A 17,776-nucleotide genomic window follows, 5' to 3' on the forward strand; every position below is an offset into this window, starting at 1 on the left:
TATTGGTTTTTATAAAAATGACTAGCAAAAATAGTATCTAATCAACAATAGAGCACAATAAATACAATAATGCATAGGCATGCACAGGATTTTCTCGGAAGGGGGGGGGGAAGTGTTTTCAATTTTTTCTTTTCTTCTGAAAGAGGGGGTTTAAGTTTTTCTAAAAAAGCACTAATCTCGGCTGGGGGTATAATCCTGATCCCCATCCTTTTGCGTACACCAATGCAATAATGTACATTGAATTAATATTACAGAATTACAGATTAACTTATACTGAAAACCTTGATAAAGGGGAGAACTATTGTTTGGTTACAGATTCACTTATCTGCTGGCTCTCCCCCAATCTTTTCATTTTTGCCTGACTTCAAAAAAAAATTAACCAATCTAATGACACTTGATTTTGCCTCCTGAGGATTTTGCAGAAATTGGAAATTCACATCGGCAAGACATTCACAAAGCAGAAAATGTTTGCTCATAATGCAGATCATTTATTAACCAAAATTCCACTGCAATCAAATGAATGATGTGCTATAGCAGTGTTTTTCAACCTATGGTCTGCAAGGATAGCACAGGTGGTTCATAGCCAAACCTGATAATTTTGAGTGATATAGATGGCTTTTTTCTCAGCCAGACATATCAAGGAAACAGTTATTTTCCGGATATTATGCTGAGGTGAGCTCGGAAAGAAAAGTCATCACGTCTCCGCCGGGACTCGAACCCAGGCCCTCTTGCATACCGGGCAAGCATGCTACCATCTACACCACTGGAGACACATGAATCTGCCTTCCAAATTTCACGCACTGTGTCGTGAGGCGCTGAAGTAGAGGCATTAGTAGCCTCTCTTAACTTCAGGAAAACCGTCATATCTCTCTAAACCGTCCCACCCGGGGGCCATTTCCTGAAGTTAAGAGAGGCTACTAATGCCTCTACTTCAGCGCCTCACGACACAGTGCGTGAAATTTGGAAGGCAGATTCATGTGTCTCCAGTGGTGTAGATGGTAGCATGCTTGCCGGTATGCAAGAGGGCCTGGGTTCGAGTCCCGGCGGAGACGTGATGACTTTTCTTTCCGAGCTCACCTCAGCATAATATCCGGAAAATAACTGTTTCCTGATAATTTTGCTTCAACAGAATGAAATATCAATCCATTGCTTTAATTGATATTAGTACATATGTAAAAAAATTATCCTAAATTTGAGAAATCCCTCATTGTTGCCAAAAAAAAAGTACAATTTGCAGCAAGTTTGCTAATTATTTGTTGAAATTGCTGAAGGGTGGCAAATAAAGGCCTACATTGAAGGATCAGTCATATCTCACTTCCCATCTTAGAGAGACAGGGAAAAATAAAACAAAAGGCTACAGACAATCGCTGTAAAAAATATATATTTTATTAGAATAACATTCATCATGACTAGGTGATCATATTTCATCATGACAGATATGGGAAAATTACAATCTTAACCCAATCAACTTGTATGACGTAATATTCATGTCCTTTCATATTAGCTATCTTGGAAGTTACATGAAAATGTACAATTTTATACACAAATAGCACACTGAATGGCACAGGAAATTCATGTCAACAAAATTAAAGGCTCAATTATGAAATTACTTGAACATCACATCATACGAGTTGATCAGTAAAATCTGAGTGCAGTTTTTACACATACAGTATTTAAATCAGAGTTGATTGGGTTAGCTTTTTTATGTGCAGGCTTCTAGCAACAAATTTGGACAATGTGCAGTTAAACCAACAGAGACCCTTTCTCCTTGTCAAATCAGTTGCACCAACTTTCATCATTGGCCACTAACATATACAAGTGCTTGACAAATCCCAAGCACCAGGTGACTAAAATGTTCTGTACGAGATTATTAAATTGGAGTCTTTATAAAGATGACCCAAAATTTTCTGATTTCATAATTTTCTCTTCCAACATCAGAGGGAGGGGTCATTAAAGCTTCAAGTATATATGAAACTTTAATGACCCATCCCTCTGATGTTAGAAGAGACAATTGTGAAACCAGAAAATTTTTGGTCATCTTTATACTATTGTGGACTATAGTAGAAAAGAGAAAAAAAAACATTATGATTTTTTCTTGTCTAAAACCCATGCTTGACTACAAAGAAATTTGGCTGGCACATAATTTAATTTTTCTTCTGATTTGTCAAGCCCTGACATATATCCCTATGCACTACAGTGATCTCTCGCTAATATGTCTGAGCAAGGAAAAAGATCCATAAATGTGAGAGAAGTATAGTGAATAGTATTATGCTTATTATTATGATGCTATATCTTTGACCAGGGGCCATAAATGTCTTTTCACAGTATTTGTATTTAACAAGAGTTTTTTTTTTTTTTCTGGAACACTTTGTTTTTCAAAACTAAAATTGAAGTAGGTGTGTGTATTTACATGTATACATCCATCTCACACCGTTGTTGATTAAACATCATTTTATGAGCTTATTTGTCTCAAACTGACCAAGCTCTGTACCTCTCATATACAGTTGAATTTTAGTTTCAGCAAACCTTTGGATACATGGAACAAAATTTATTGGTGTTGGAAATGGGGAATTGGTGTAAAAGAATGAATTAAGAATCGACTTCAACTGTAATTTTTATACAGGGTGCATACCAAACACAGAGTATGGTATTTTACTGGCGAACTGTTGATCCTGGGGGTATATTTCCAATTAGAAAAAGGGGTTGCATAGCTATTAAAACAAAAAAATTAGCTTTTTATACAGTTCCGGGTTTACAGTTCAGTTATACAGTTCAGTTTTTAAACAGTGCAGGGCCGTCTTAAGAGCATCATGGGCCCCTGGGCCAAGTGGATTTTCTGAGGCCCTAGCTGGTAACTTCTCAAAACATTCAACTACTTCTCATTTTTCTGTTCCTGTGTGCCCCAAAACCCAATGGGAAAATTGTTGCTCTGTCCCACCTGATGCCAACAAGAAAACTTCCCAGGTTTCTAAGTGCAATATTCACTGAGGTATTCAAAAAAAAAGAAATGGAGGAAATTTGGAAGAAAAACAGCGTTAAATGCAGGCAAAACAGTTTTTCTGTATTTAGAGCTGTTTTTCCCCAATTTTTCTCAGTTTTTCGAATACAAATATCTTGGTGAATATTGCACTTAGAAACGTGGAATTTTTTTGTTGGCATCAGGAGAGACAGGACAACAACTTTCTAACAGGGTTTTGGGGCACATGAGGACTGTATAAAAAGTTCAATTTTTTTTATTTTAATACTATCAAGGGTTCGCCAGTAAAATAATGTCATACCCCTGTTTGCTATGCATCTTGTATAATTGACCCTTGTATGCATAAAATGAGGGGGGCGGTTGTGACTTGAATGATCAACAGAAATATTAATTGAATGTGTTATTTTATGGATTAGCCTAGTGTTTGTCATAATCGGTTATTTGTGAATTTTATTGAACTTCTGTTGAACATGTCATTGTCTACTATCTTTTATTAACCCTTACGAATATGTGCCTCAAACAATATGGTAATATGCATGACCCCTGTGAATTCCACTCGTATTTTGCTAATTTTTTCGTAAAATAATACACCAAACTTCAAATTAACTATGCTTGAATTAACCAAGCTCCACTACAAGTCACAAAAATGCCATTAATAATATTTTTTTTTAATCCAACCGCACTCAGATCAATGTTCTCCAAGTCACATGGGTGCCCAGAACTATACTGTTCTAAACATGTTTTATTGTGGGAAATGAAAATTTTCCGATATTTCAATATTGTTCAATGTAAATTTCATGTGCTTTTTTGCCACCAAATAGGTTGGACTTATCTTACTTTTGCCAGAAGTAGAAAGATACTTTCCTGTGAATAATCTTATTTTTGATCACTAGGCAACTCTGCCATACCTTTTTAATAGGATATTAATATGTGAACACACATCCCAGTTTGCAATTTTCTTTGATTTTTAAATGGAGTTTGAAACGAAAGCCAAGATCAAATCATTTGATGTTCATTGTGGAAAAGCGGGTTATAAACATAATTTCATGAGAATGAGGAAAAATTTGCTAATTTTGCTTTAGGCTGGAATCACACTATAAAAGTTTTGTAAAAGCCCTTTGATAAAACTTGAAAAATTCAACCAATATAAGATCACTGGTTGCATTTGCTCGAATGTAACCGATGCGCTTATTGGTTGAATTTTTCCAGTTCTATAAAAGATCTTTTATCAAAATTTTATAGTGCAATCCCGGCCTAAGACCGGTATTACACTATACAAGTTTTATAAAAGTGCTTGTATAAAACTTGAAAAATACAACGAATAAGCTGATGGGTTACATTCAAGCTTATCCAACCAATCAGTTTATTGGTTGTATTTTTCAAGTTTTATCAAAGCACTTTTACAAAACTTTTACAGTGTAATACCGGCCTTACAATGACATAAGCTAATATAGTCTCATGGAGAAAAATTAATTTTAACCCCTGCCAATATAGAATCAAAGATGGTTAGTTGGTCAGTGGACAGGACCTGACATATCGAAAAAAAATTAGGTGCTATCCGAATTTCTTAGGAGCAGAGCATGGCTTTTTTGCTCAAGAAAAATGATCTTAAATTATGTTTTTTTACACTTCTCAGAACTTAATATCCCCTTTTCATATTAAAAAACACACTGTTATGAAATCAGAAAACTTTGCGCTATTCTTAGACCCTGATTCAGTGATCACTAATAGAAAATTCCAAAGCCAATATAGATTTTCTAGCCGCCGTGGCCACCTGTCACCTGGAATTTGTCAAGTCCTGTCAGCGGATATATACATATATGTTAATTATGGAAAAGAAGGCGCTTAAGCAAGTCTTCATAAAACAGGCCACACAGTCTCATGTCAACACCTCTATAATCCAGGGCTGGACAAATTCCAGGTGACTAAAAAAATTGAGATTGGCGCCTAATTTTATTTTCATGTTTGATAACTGAATTGAAGTCTCAGGACTACAAAATTTTCTGAAATTATGTCAGCCTGTCTGCTAGCAGGGAAAGGGGTCCCCAAGTCCGGTAGAAATCAGAGTAGACTATTTTAGATCAGTTTTGTCGGGGAAGGGGGGGGGGGTGCTTGGCTCCTATGTAATTCTGCTGTTGCCTGAATATTTCCCCGATTTGTCAATCCCTGCTCTAATCTGTCCCTGTGCAAATGCCCCACTTGCCCATGCGGACATCACGTCTATCTCTCATCTGTGTGAAGTACAGGGGTTGGTATTCATTTTTAATGGCATTCATTTGATATTTGTATAGGGGGTGTGTAATTTTCTGCGAAATTTTGTTTTTCCGTGTTCTTTACCGTGACCAGCTGCAATATGATCCCCTCTCTAATGATATTCTATATCTATCCGTAACCCTTTCACTCCCCAAGACATTGGGTGTGCTTATTTAAAGTTAGAGGGTGCCGATTTCTCCCTCCCCCCCCCCCTCCCCATTTTCGCATAGTTGTTTGAGGTCGAATTTTGCGAGGCACACAAACCAGTCTGCCATCTTTTTCTCCCCTCTTTATTAAATGACCCAAATCCGTTCCTGGCTTGCTTTGGGTGGTGGTGGTGCTTGCTTTGCCGTATATAACTAGAAAACCCTCCACTACTACTACACACAGTACTTTACTACAGCCAGAAGGGAGAACAGGGAACTAAAACTCTCCCAGAGCCCGAGCCCACTATCTACAGGGGTATAAAGAGGGACGTTGGTTGGGAAAGGGTATTGATTATAACCCTGGGATGTCCTCACTCTTCTCTATGTATGTGAGAGAGGGGAAGAAGGGAGGGTGAAGCAATGGGAGTAGAGCGAGAGAGGGATGGGTCGTTTCTCGTTGGGAAGGAGGAGGGAAGGGGAGGTTTGTGATGGAAGCTTTTGCCCCTGGGGGGGTCGTTCCTGTGCTGCCAAGCCAGCGGAAACTGCAGGGACTCGGGGCTCTTTTCTCTGCTGCTGTTGTATGTAGTGCCGTGTGGTGGTGAGGTCGATGCTCCCTTTGCTTGACTATCCAGGCACACGTCTTTCCCCCCTTTCTAGTGCCTCTGCACCATCATCATCACCACAGAGTTCTCTGTCCTCTTCCCATGGAGTTTTTTTTTTTTTATTCTAGTATCGTCTATTTTTCGGTACGCCACCCTCACTCCACTAGGAGTATCTCTTCTTATTGAAGCCTGTTTTTTTTTTGTGCTATACGTTTAGATACGTATTTTTTTTAATAATACTATCTCTGGAGGAAAACCTGCTCGTTCAGCTCCTGTATTGTCTCTAGAGTTCCTTTTATCTCTTGGTGTTCTGGAATTGTAGTGCATTTCGCAAAGTTATCTCTTTTTGTTATTTCATTTCCTCCCTTTGTGCTTCGAATATTACAGGTATAAAAAACATGTTTCGTCATACTACATTTTTTTTCAGGGGGAGTGTATTCATTTAAGTTCTCCCTCTTCCGCCGTTTTCCAAGGTTTTAAAAAAAAAAATGCCCCTTCCAGTCATGTGGGGAAATCCTATACTGTACTGCAGCGATTCTCAAATTCGTGGACCAGTAGAGGTTCGTGACCATAGCCCCCTGAACCTGAAGGCTGAGGCCACTTGAGCCCCTCCTATAAATTTTGAAAGGGGGCAGCCTCCTATCTCAATAATTTCCGAAAAAACAATGCAATGCACCTTCTCCATCCTGCGTACGCGCTTGAGTCCCATATATGAGCACCTTTCAGCCCCCCCCCCCCCCCCAACGTTTTCTTAATGTCGGCACCTCTGTCCGTGACGATGGCATTGGTAGTCCGTAGACAGACCTGATAATTCAATTCTGACAATGGAAATTATTTAGTTGTTGTAATTGATATTAGCAATATACATATGTATTTCGAATAAAAATTGTACCTTCCTACAGGGGTCTGTCCAGCCAAAATTTGGGTCCGTTTTCCGGATCCCTCACAAAGTTCCGGATCTGAAAAACGGACCCTTCACAAAATAAAAATGAATGGGAAAACTAAATTTGGCATTTCCTTTCTTGCGTGATTGGCATTTCATTTTCTGAAAATTAATGACCCTTTTCACAAAAACAAGGAAAATTTTAACAAAAACAAGCCCCACAAGAAAAGTCTGGAGAGTCCCCCTGCTTCATATTTAGGTTCCGTACACCTCATCAAGGAAAATACAGGAAATCGCGATCTCAAATACGGATATCACTCGCAAAAGCAATTTACGACGAATTGATATGCTAATATAGGCAGGGTTGGGTTTTTAAAAGTAAAAACTGGTTTGCAAAGACAAGGTATTTACCGGTAAATACCGTGGTAAAAACCTTGTGTATATATACTAAAGTGGAAACCTATATAATTATACTCAAAGGGACCAGAGAAATATATTGTTATAAAGTTATCGTTATTAACACTATGAATTAGGATCAGAGTAATATCAATATGAAGGATATCTCTCTCTCTCGTTATGTAAGATCGTTGTATATTACTTTTAGTATAGAACAGGGCTGGGGACAAATCACAAGAAAATCTAGGCACCAGAAAAAAAAATCTTCAGCGCCAAAAATTTTTTACGGGAAAAAAGGACCAAAGTAATGCTTCTTTCGATTTTTTTCAGGACATAGTGACCCTCTTTCATGTTGGCAGATATGCTGCTATAAATTCCAAACACAAATTTTGTGCTTCTATCAGCCTACAATTTATCAACTACACAAAGAAAATTTTAGGCACCAATACCAATTTTTCAGTCGCCATGGTGACCTGGTGGCGCCTGGGATCATGCTCATCCCTGGTATAGCGATAGAGAGGCTATTACCTACTATTTCTAAACTTAAAAAAAAACTATTGTTGGTTAAAATACAGGTGTCGCTTCATTTTTTTTACAAAACAATTTTAATTATGGTAAATGACGTCATCAATATTCCAGTTTCTTCCCACTTTTTATTACCACTTAAAGCTCATAAGATTACTTTTTTAAATGACTATCAGAGGCGTTATTTAGGAAGGGAGGGGTGCCTTAGCTGTCCAAGGCAGGGAATTTAAGTAATTTGTGGTTAAAAACATCAATTTGAAACAGGAGAAGGGTGGCAAAATTTGAATATCCACCGGGCGGCAAAGCCATAAATTTACCTCTGCTGTTTATGAACAGATACTTTAACTAGAATTTATAGCATGTATACTTTTCTCTTCTAATCCATCAGCATATGATGACAATACGAGACTATTTTTATGGCAGGGCTTGACGACGAATCAAATATATATATATATATATATTTATTTATTTATTTATGCACTAGCCAAATTGCTTAGAAGATAAGCATAATTCTTTGCTCAAGGGAAATGGTATTAAATATACAGGTTTTTGTTGTTCTCCCTTTTTTTACTAAGAGACAAGGATTTGGATACGGTAAAATACGGGATGTCACCATTTGTCATCAAAAACGTTGCCATAAGTCGGCGAAATCTCCCAATTTGTGGTAAAAATATCTGAAAAATTGTAAGAATAAACGTTTAACCTGACCTGACAAGTATGTGAGTTTTAATACTATATTTATGTAATAATAATATATAGCCATAAATTATGGCCTATAATTATGTTTTGAAAACGAGCTGCTTTTGAAAAAACGGGACCGATACATAAAAAAAGTTGGAACCAAAAATACAGGAATGTCCCGTAATACGGTACACAAGTGGTCCGTCGAATTGTTTCAAACATTTTACTGGTCCTTGGGTTCAGAATGGTGTACTGCTGTACATGCATCATATATAAAATTTGATGGCATTCGTGTTCCCTTGTTTCTGACGATTTAGATGAAGAAAAATACGTACTATTATTTCATGGTGCGGAGCTTGGGTGTGTTGAAATTTTCAGGCGGAATAGCCGGAATCAAGAGTCACTATACATTCAAGCCCGTTTGTGGCACATGCTAGAAATTTTCGATCAGCACTCCAAGGGAACCGAGGACCCTATCCTATGCTTTAAAACACAGGTCGCGAGCACTGCCTGTACCTATCAAAAGAAGAGTTACTTCTCTTACTTGCCCTTACGGCAAGTTTGACATACGAATGTATGAAAAATCATGATTTTAATTCTTGAATGCAATTTGTACAATATGCTTGATCGGGACGCTTATTAGCGCGAAATCTGGCACGGACATACAGCACCATGTGTGTTTCAGGGGACAACAGGTTTAATTAATGCCAGCCTTAGAGCTCGATATATTTTCACTCCAATTTGTTTTTTTTTTCCTACTGTTTTTTGAATTGGGAGGCTGGCTCGCATTCGCGTTTCGAAGTTAGAATTTTGGAACCCAAGGGACACTATTCCTGTACTGCTTCAGAGGTACTCCACGTGTATTGTACGATACTGTGTAATAAATTTACTCTTGGAGGGGGGGGGGAAAGAATGGTGTATTTCCCTTTCTTTTACGTGATATAATCCTAGCCACTACAACCGTACCTCGTAAACATTTCTTTGTTTTCGAGTTTGGTCGGAAAATGATCAAGCAGATTTCGCTGGAAACCTTGATCTATAGTGTTCAATGTACGGAGTGATCGTGGCAGTATTTAGGCATGCGCAACTGCTCAGAGGCGAAAATTGAGGGACAGCAGTTTTTTCTTTAAAAAAAATAAATATTTTTTGGAGTTGAGTAGGGGGTGGGGGTGTAAAATATTTGACAGCACAAGGTGGAGTGTGAGATCCTAAATATAGGCAGCACAGTAATACTAGCACTTTGTCATCTTTTATTTCCTTGCCCACGAAGTTTGGATTTCTGCAGATCTCGAAAATAATTCAAAATATCTCTCTCGCGCGAGACATTTTAGAAGTGTGTGTTTTTGCAGAGAAATTGAAAGTCGTGCTTATGTTGACTAGGGTTTCTGAATAATATATAAAAATACCCATGCTTTTGTTTTAACCTTACTTTTTCCTAGGAAAAAAATATATGCATCATGCTCCTGGTAGTATTGCCATGACTCGATCGTGGGTTCGGTGCAAGGACCTCAAAACGTCCGACAGCTACATAAAAAAAGAAGTGTATGTGTCCTCTTTCTGGTAGAGGTCCACCATGTTTGTGAGAAGAATAGGTTTTAGCTGGAGTGTGCACTGAAGCGAGTCTCCAATGGGGACTTGGTGAACAACAAAAAATTAAGATGAGATTGGGATCGTCGCGATAGTTGTAGAGCTGGTCTATTATTCTTCGAATTCTCTCGGTATAGGGCTCGTGTTTTTTTTATGAATACTGCTATAAAAGAAATGACTGATATATCATTTGGTAACAAACCCGCATGCAATCTTTGGTAAGAAGTAGCTGGTCTAAATTTTACTATGAATGATATAAAACTTCTATTATAAGTGGTTAGAAATTTTATGGTATTACACTTTATTTGAATGCACCAGTGAAAATAGCGTGATGGGTTTTGTCAGAAATTTTGCTCAAATTTAGTTTTTCCCTTAAATTCTTAAATAGTTTAAAAATTCATAAAAATTGAAGGAATTGGTATGTTTGAAAGCAGTTTGCGAAAAAGTTATCCTCATGAAGGGGTTTTTTTGGTACTGGAAAAAAAAATTAGTTCAAATTTTTGTCGATAGAGAGCAGTGCACAGAACTTTTTTTCAATCTCTCCTGTGTCCGAAACGTTCGTTAAACTTCAGTCGGTGGTTCGTAGCTGAGGTAGAACAATTTCACCAACCATGTTATGTCAGCATCACAATAAAAACCATGTGTACGCCAGTAACAGGAAAATTCAGAGATGAGCTGTTAATCTATCACCCTGTATTTTGCAGGAGTGATTTGCATATCTGCATTGATTTGCTTTCGTCGTTCAGTGCCCTCTATTGACAAAAAAAACTCGACTATTTTTTCTGTACCAAAAAATTCTTCGTGAGGATAACGTTTTTTGCAAACTTTTCCAATTCCTTCAATTTTTACGGATTTGTTGGACACCCTGAATAAGAGAAATTTTTGGATAAATTTTCACGGAGTTCTCTATTTCAATTCTGTTGAAAATTGAGAGAAATTTCCCTTTGTGTTTTTTATTATTTTTTATTTTTATTTGTAGTTAGTGCTTTGCATGTTATGTGTTTGAGAGTAGTGTGAAGAGGAAGTTGGATAATGCCACTTGTTGATTTCCGTCTTATAATCTAGGTTGATTCTTTTCGTGATTAGAAATGGAGAAGCGTTGTGTTTGTGCTTTGGATATTCCTACATTTTTGAGACACACATTTTGGGGATTAATAGCGTGATTATTGTTTGTCCATCTCGTGCAGTCCAAAGCCGTATTAGGGTCAATCTTCCAAGCTGGTTGGTGCTATTCTTCCCCTTAATTATAAATATTTTGCTCTCGCCACCCCTCTTCTTGCGCGCCAACCGTTTGTACATTTTTCTGTCCAGTCCTTGGTCTTTTTCTGCTCTCAGACAACCTTTCTTTACTGTAATCAAACTCATTTGTTTTTAATTTATTTTTAGCTTATACCGCCCTCTTGGTCTGTTCCTGAACCCATTTCCTGAAACATTAGTCTAGTGCAGTGCTTCCCAACCGGGGGGGGGGGGGCGGGAGAGTATTTTTGGGGATGCGAGATGGAAAAAAAAAAACATGACTGATTTTTATTCAGAAAAATTAAAATGACGAAAATTGAATTTTTCAATTCCTAAAAAAATATGAATCGTACCAACATTTTGATCCCGCATCTTCTAACTTCTACTAGCAGAAATGCATGATACGAATTTTGCGTTGTAAAAGTTTCTTTTTCGAATAGCGATTGTATTTGTTTTCCTTTTTTTTCCCGGTTGAGAAAAATTACTATTATTTATCTAAACTATTCCGTGGTTTGTTTACATTGGTACCTCGTGTTATTAGCATGTTGTGCTTAGATTTGATACTGTCGTGAACACACGACTCAGGAAAAACATCAGAAAATTCAGTCAAGTGTCAAAGAACCATTAACTTACAGTTGTTGAGGATGGAATCAGGAATCAATAAGTGAAGAACTATTCAATGAAAATGAATCTTCCCACCCAAATCTCAAAAAAATGCTGGAGAATAGTGTTCTTTGTTTCGTTTTTGGATTGCGTTTTGGTCATTCACTTGTTTGCTCACGTTTTAAGTCACTCTTTTGCTCACTCACGTTCTAGCAAACTTTTTATGTCACTTTTTTTTGGTCGCTCACTGACCTATTCCCTAGCTGTGTGGGCTATTGAGGGTTATGCAAATTTTGCTTCCCTTCTCTCATTCTACTAATTTTAAATTTTCTTGGCCATTCATTCCGCAAATTTTGCCACCCCGGGGCTATATCTCGCTAAGCCCCCCCCCCCATAAATACGCCTCTGGTTACAAGTAGTGCCCAGACTGGATACGTTCGCGCATAAGTTTTTCCAGTCTTGACAATGTGTGCACGGTGTGAAGTTATGATACTTTGAGTAATACCGACCTAAGTTTGTGATCCTCCCCCTTGGGGTTTTCGAACAAGGTAGTGGGAAAATAAAAGTAGGGCCCCCTTTCTTTTCCGCCAGCACAACGTTTGTTCGCTCTCTCTCTATCCCGTGTGTGTGTGCGAGGCGCGTTTTTTTTTTTTTCCTTACCTTGTCTTTTTTTTTTTTTAGTTAAGGGAAGGAGCTACAGTAGTGTTGCAAAAATGCGACTTTCCCCCTTTTTTATCCCTTGAAGTGAAAGGCGCAAAGGTTACAGCCCAGCGCGCATGTGTATGTGTATGTTTCGTGGGTGTAGACGCGGGAGAGAGAGAGAAGAGTGTGTGCGTGTGTGCCCCCATTCCAAGGCGATGTAGTGGTTGCGCCATTGCGAGCGCGGGGTCGGGGGCTTCGGCGGCTTTTGGAAGATGGGGGCCCCCCTCCTTCTTTTCTCTTTTTCCCGTAGGCGTAGCCTCCCCGATTGACGATGATGACGGCGACATTTTGGTAGGGTTTTTCCATTAACCCGTCGAGATATTTTCCGTACGATTTTGGTGTGTGTTTTTGTAAATAGTGTCCTCAAAAGTAAGTAAATGCAATGTTTTTTCGTTGTTTTTATTATTTTTTTGCGTGTTCGTCGCGTCATGTGTTTGTGTGGACGCCAGGGGTAAAGATCGTGATTGTTGTGCGAGAGAGGGGTGTGTGTGTGTCTCTCTCTCTCTCTATGGTTGCTCGTGTAAATGTAGAGGTGTACGCGTTTCTTTCCGCTTCGTAAAAGAAGGAATAACTTTTTATCGGTGACATGATTTGCATGTATTTCATCGTATTCGTGTGCATTCCAAACAAGTTCTCGATGTCGTTCGTTTTTTTTTTATCCGTGCTGGGAAGAGTGTGTGTGCGATCGTGGCACAAACGCTTGCGTAATAATAAAGGGAGAGCCCGCGTTTCAAACATTCAAATGAGGAATATCTGCTCAATTCCAATTTGTCCTGAAGTAACAACCAATCAGAGAGAGTTTCTCTGACTTGGATTGGGCAAAACTTTTTTTTTCTATTTGTTTTTTTGTTGTTGAATGAGTGACGCCCACATTTTAGATGGATTTGTTGTTTTTTTAAACTAAAAGTTCTTTTTTTCTCCTTTCGAAAAAAAGAAATTTTCCCTTCATTGTGAACTTTCTCTGGGAGAATGTTGATGTTGAATTCAATTTGTGATGGACATGATTTTTTTTTTTTTTTAATTTCTTAATTTCTTCAAGTAGGCTACCTATATTCAAGACCTGCTTTGCTTTAACAGTTGAATGTTCCACTTGAATCTCTTTTCACCTTTCCCCCCCCCCCCCAGTTTTTTTTCGATACCTTCACAAGAGATGGCACTAATAGAATTTCAAACGATTGATTTCTTTCATTTCAAAGTAAATTGAGAACAGGCATCCTTCGCTTTACTGGATTAATTGGTCCCACAAAATAATCGCATAAAGTGAATTAAATTTACCGTAGGTAAGATAGAGGTTTCCTTCTGAAAGGATAAGAAAAAAATAATTTCCACCAGCAAAATAATATTTTTTGAATGAATTAATCAAATTTCTCGTCAATTTAGACAAATGGAATAAATTTAATTAATGCTTTTTATTTAAATACACGAAGCTTACCAATTACAAGGTAAGACATAGAAATGTAAATACAATAAAATCAAGCCAGATGAAATGAAATCACAGATATAAAATACAAGAACAAATGCAAGTCAATAAAAAAATATTCTAGTGAGTGTGGATGGGTTCCATGGGCGGAGAATCTTCCCCCCCCCCCAAGCTTCAAAGGTGGAGTCGACTGATCTAATGTCAGCCCGTTGTTCAAGCTGACTTTTAGTTAATTATCTAAGTATTTAATCAATTATTAATTCTCAAGATTCGATCGTATATTTGTTTACATACATTGCGTTGTGTTACAGACATATAAAAACAAATTATCCTAACCCACTTATTAGACGCACAGAGGCAAGTTAAAGTATAAAAAATTTTTATTTATAAATATTAATTACAATCATTAACATTAAGAAAGCTGTATCCTGTATCAATTTACGCATAGTATATATATTACCACTCCCGACAAGTGAGTCAAGGTATTACCTTATGCATCTGAGAACATGTAACAAAAGTATTTACTGGACATTCAGGTCACAGGAAAAGTAGATAAGCGTACTCACCCCGGTCATCGTTGGTGATTTCCTTGCCAACTTAGCTGCGGCTCCCGCACATTATGGCACTTCTTTCACTCGGCACCTACACACTGTACTCCAGATGTTTCATATTCTGCAACTTTCTACTATATATATCGAGTCTGACTCTCTCTCCGCCAAACCACTGTTCAACTCCCATATCCTCTGTCGAAACCCATTTCCAACTTACATCTCACTTTCAATCTTCCTTTCATCATCGGGCATCCTGATTTTACATCCTCTTCGGCTCCTCCCTAGAACCCAGGATTCGCTCCGTCTTGTAATTTTTCTTTTCGTGCTACATTTTAATTTGCGGCCTCAAGCAAGGGCAATTTGATTGGACTTTCACGTGACCATTCCGGAGAAGATTGGTGCTATTCATCCCTAATAAATTTCGCCCCTTCCTAAATAATCAGAATGCCTACGTGCACCGGTTACCTTCATATCAATACCTAAGGCAACCCCCTCATGTTACAAGCAGAGCACAAGAGCTCTAATTGGCGATGCCGCTTTGTATTTATATTTCCTCTCTTACATCCATTTCTAAGAGAGCAATATCCTTACCATTCATTAATTTCAACATTTCATTATTCTTGCTCTCCATAACTTCTCCACACCTACGCCTCAGGAATCTAATCTCATTCCGTAACAGCTCCTATTCACGTATTTTAGAAAAAAACCTTTCTCCTGTCACCAAGCCTTGAGCATGCCAGGTGACGGTTATACACCCGTGTGAAAGTCGTACCGACAGTTTGCTTAAGGGTAACCTATACATGACGATTCGACCTCTTTCTAATATCCTCACTCTTCAATACCCTCTCTTTCTTTTCAAGTTCCGTTCAAATTGCATCTTTTCAGTGAAGGTCCCCAATCTATTGACATACACTATTCATGTATTTTCCATCTTACATTGACATCCACTATTCATGTATTTTCCATCTTACATTGACATCCACTATTCATGTATTTTCCATCTTACATTGACATTCACTATTCATGTATTTTCCATCTTACATTGACATCCCTATTCATGTATTTTCCATCTTACATTCTTATTTCGTAGCTTCATACCTTGCCAGATGAATTGTGCTTCATCGGCAGTTGGCCTAAAGCATGTTCTTCCTTTCTTACATAATCTTTTATCACTTGTGGCCACCCTGCACGTGTTCTTCAAAACTACTCAAAGTCAAGCCTCAATTAATACTACACCTGTTACCCAGTCACCTTTCCAATAATTCTTTAAATACAAAATAATCCTTAAACAATTACCCATTTACATAAATTAACAATTTTAACTAATTACCTTTATATTCAAATAATTAACGAATAATTATGAGTGGAACGGACCCGCTCATACTAATGTATATATGTATAGACATCATCATCCTGCCCCCCCCCCCAGACTTCCAAGTCTCTCTCCGCCTATGATGGGTCTCTCTCTCTCCCCCCCCCCCCCCCCATTCCTCAAGAGCCTGATATAATAGGCTGGTAAAATTTTTAATGAAAGCATTCAAGATTCAGATTCTGAATATCCCTTGCAAATATAAAAATTTTAGATTCATTGGAATTGTTTTCTTTGATTAAAATTCTTTTTCATTATCTGTAAGTTACCAAAAGATTCTTTTAGTGTAGGGGGTGTGCATCAAGAACTCCTTCCAACTGAAATTATTTGCATTTACAAGAAAAATGGGACAAAATTAAACCAAACTTGTATTTGGCTAAAAACATAGAGGTTTTGAAAAGGAATATTGAAGAATTCCAGCACATACGATTATCTAGAACCTCCAAGTTTAAAAATCGAATTATCGAGACTCCACTGTATTGCATTCAATGCCAAAATTGTATAAGGTACAGAATATCCGAGGTCTATTCTATGTTAGCTCAAATAATTGGATTCCCCCTACTATAGTCATAAACTTAGATAATTTAACTATTATTAATTTTATCAAAAGAGTAAGCGTTCGAGGAAGTAGGTACCCGTTACAGATTTCCCCCTTTTTTTTATTGAAATACTTTTGAAAAATCATATATTCATCACAACACTTTTCTAAATGAAATGACTGCATTTTTAATAAATTTTTGTCACTATTGGTTGTATTAATCGGTACTTGCCTCGACTGGTTTCGTGAAAAGCAAAAAAAACTAGATTTACTTGCATTTAATGAGAGTGTTTTGTGTTCCGAAATTAATCTTATAATCTGCGTGTGCATTAGAATCTGTGGCAGGGTTGGTAAAAAAACTGTTTTTTTTTTTAAAAAACCCAAAAAACCGGGTTTTTTTGGTTTAAACCGGTTTTTTGGTTTAAATAGTATTGACATTAAAAACAATAAAATTTCTGAAAAATCATTCAAACTTCTAATAATTAAAATAAAATGTTTATTAATGTAATTAACATTATTCCCATATTAATTAATCAATAAATATTTCTTACATTTTAACAAAAACCAACTTTTGCAATTTAATTATTTTTTGCTTAACTCAATGGATTACTTTGTGTAGCAAAAAATTCTTTAAATATTAGTAACCATTTATATATATACAGATGTTTTCTCCAGTTACTTTCAGTATGCTTAATTAGGAAGCTATTTCGCAAAAACTATAATAAAAATTAGGTGAATGCAATGTATTTAATGAAGCATAAATAATGCAGATTAATTAGCAATGATTTACGATATACAGGGTGATTATAACTAAGGTTCTGATTTCAAAACACTGTAAAAAAAGAACAATTGTCAGAATGACTTGAAAATTGACATGAATATTCCTGAAAAAATTCAATTTTATTTGATAAAGGGGAAAAAATACTTAAAAATGTAAAATTAATGACATCATCCAACATGTGGGAAATTTGCTAACAGAATGGAAATGATAGGCAGTCATGGCAAAATCGTAACTTAATTATAGCATTGCATGATTTCATAATTCATGGAAACATCACAAAAAGTGAAGTAATTGAACAAATAACTACAACTTACTAAAGTAATGTTAAATATGTTGCCCACCGTGTTCTAGCTATGAGATGAAAGCACAAAAATTCTTGTTCAACAACAGATCAGAGTATGCCATGGTCATGATGTGAAAATGTGCTTGCAGTTCACCTTTATTAAACTAAACGTGCTGCCACATTAATATGCCTGAGGAACTTCTAACGTATAGCAGATGCGCTGGAGCTTGCAATTCACCAAAG

At 37.1% G+C, this 17,776-nt stretch overlaps 1 protein-coding gene across 3 annotated transcripts in view; it reads left to right on the forward strand.

Annotated features, from left to right (window-relative positions):
* LOC149068561 (uncharacterized) overlaps positions 1–17,776 on the forward strand; it is a 48,253-nt gene that overhangs the window by 8,976 nt on the left and 21,501 nt on the right. The window contains exon 1 of one of the 3 annotated variants that reach the window (XM_089251255.1): positions 12,667–12,960. The exons of the other annotated variants lie outside the window; for them this stretch is intronic. The gene's annotated coding sequence lies outside the window, so the exon portion shown is untranslated. Of the gene's footprint in view, positions 1–12,666; positions 12,961–17,776 lie in introns of those variants that run through there. 3 annotated transcript variants of the gene reach the window in all.

The sequence above is a fragment of the Pholcus phalangioides genome, unplaced genomic scaffold (assembly GCF_987345545.1).
Source record: "Pholcus phalangioides strain wild (caught in Gottingen) unplaced genomic scaffold, Ppha-v1.0 ptg000024l_1, whole genome shotgun sequence".
Lineage (NCBI taxonomy): Eukaryota > Metazoa > Arthropoda > Arachnida > Araneae > Pholcidae > Pholcus > Pholcus phalangioides.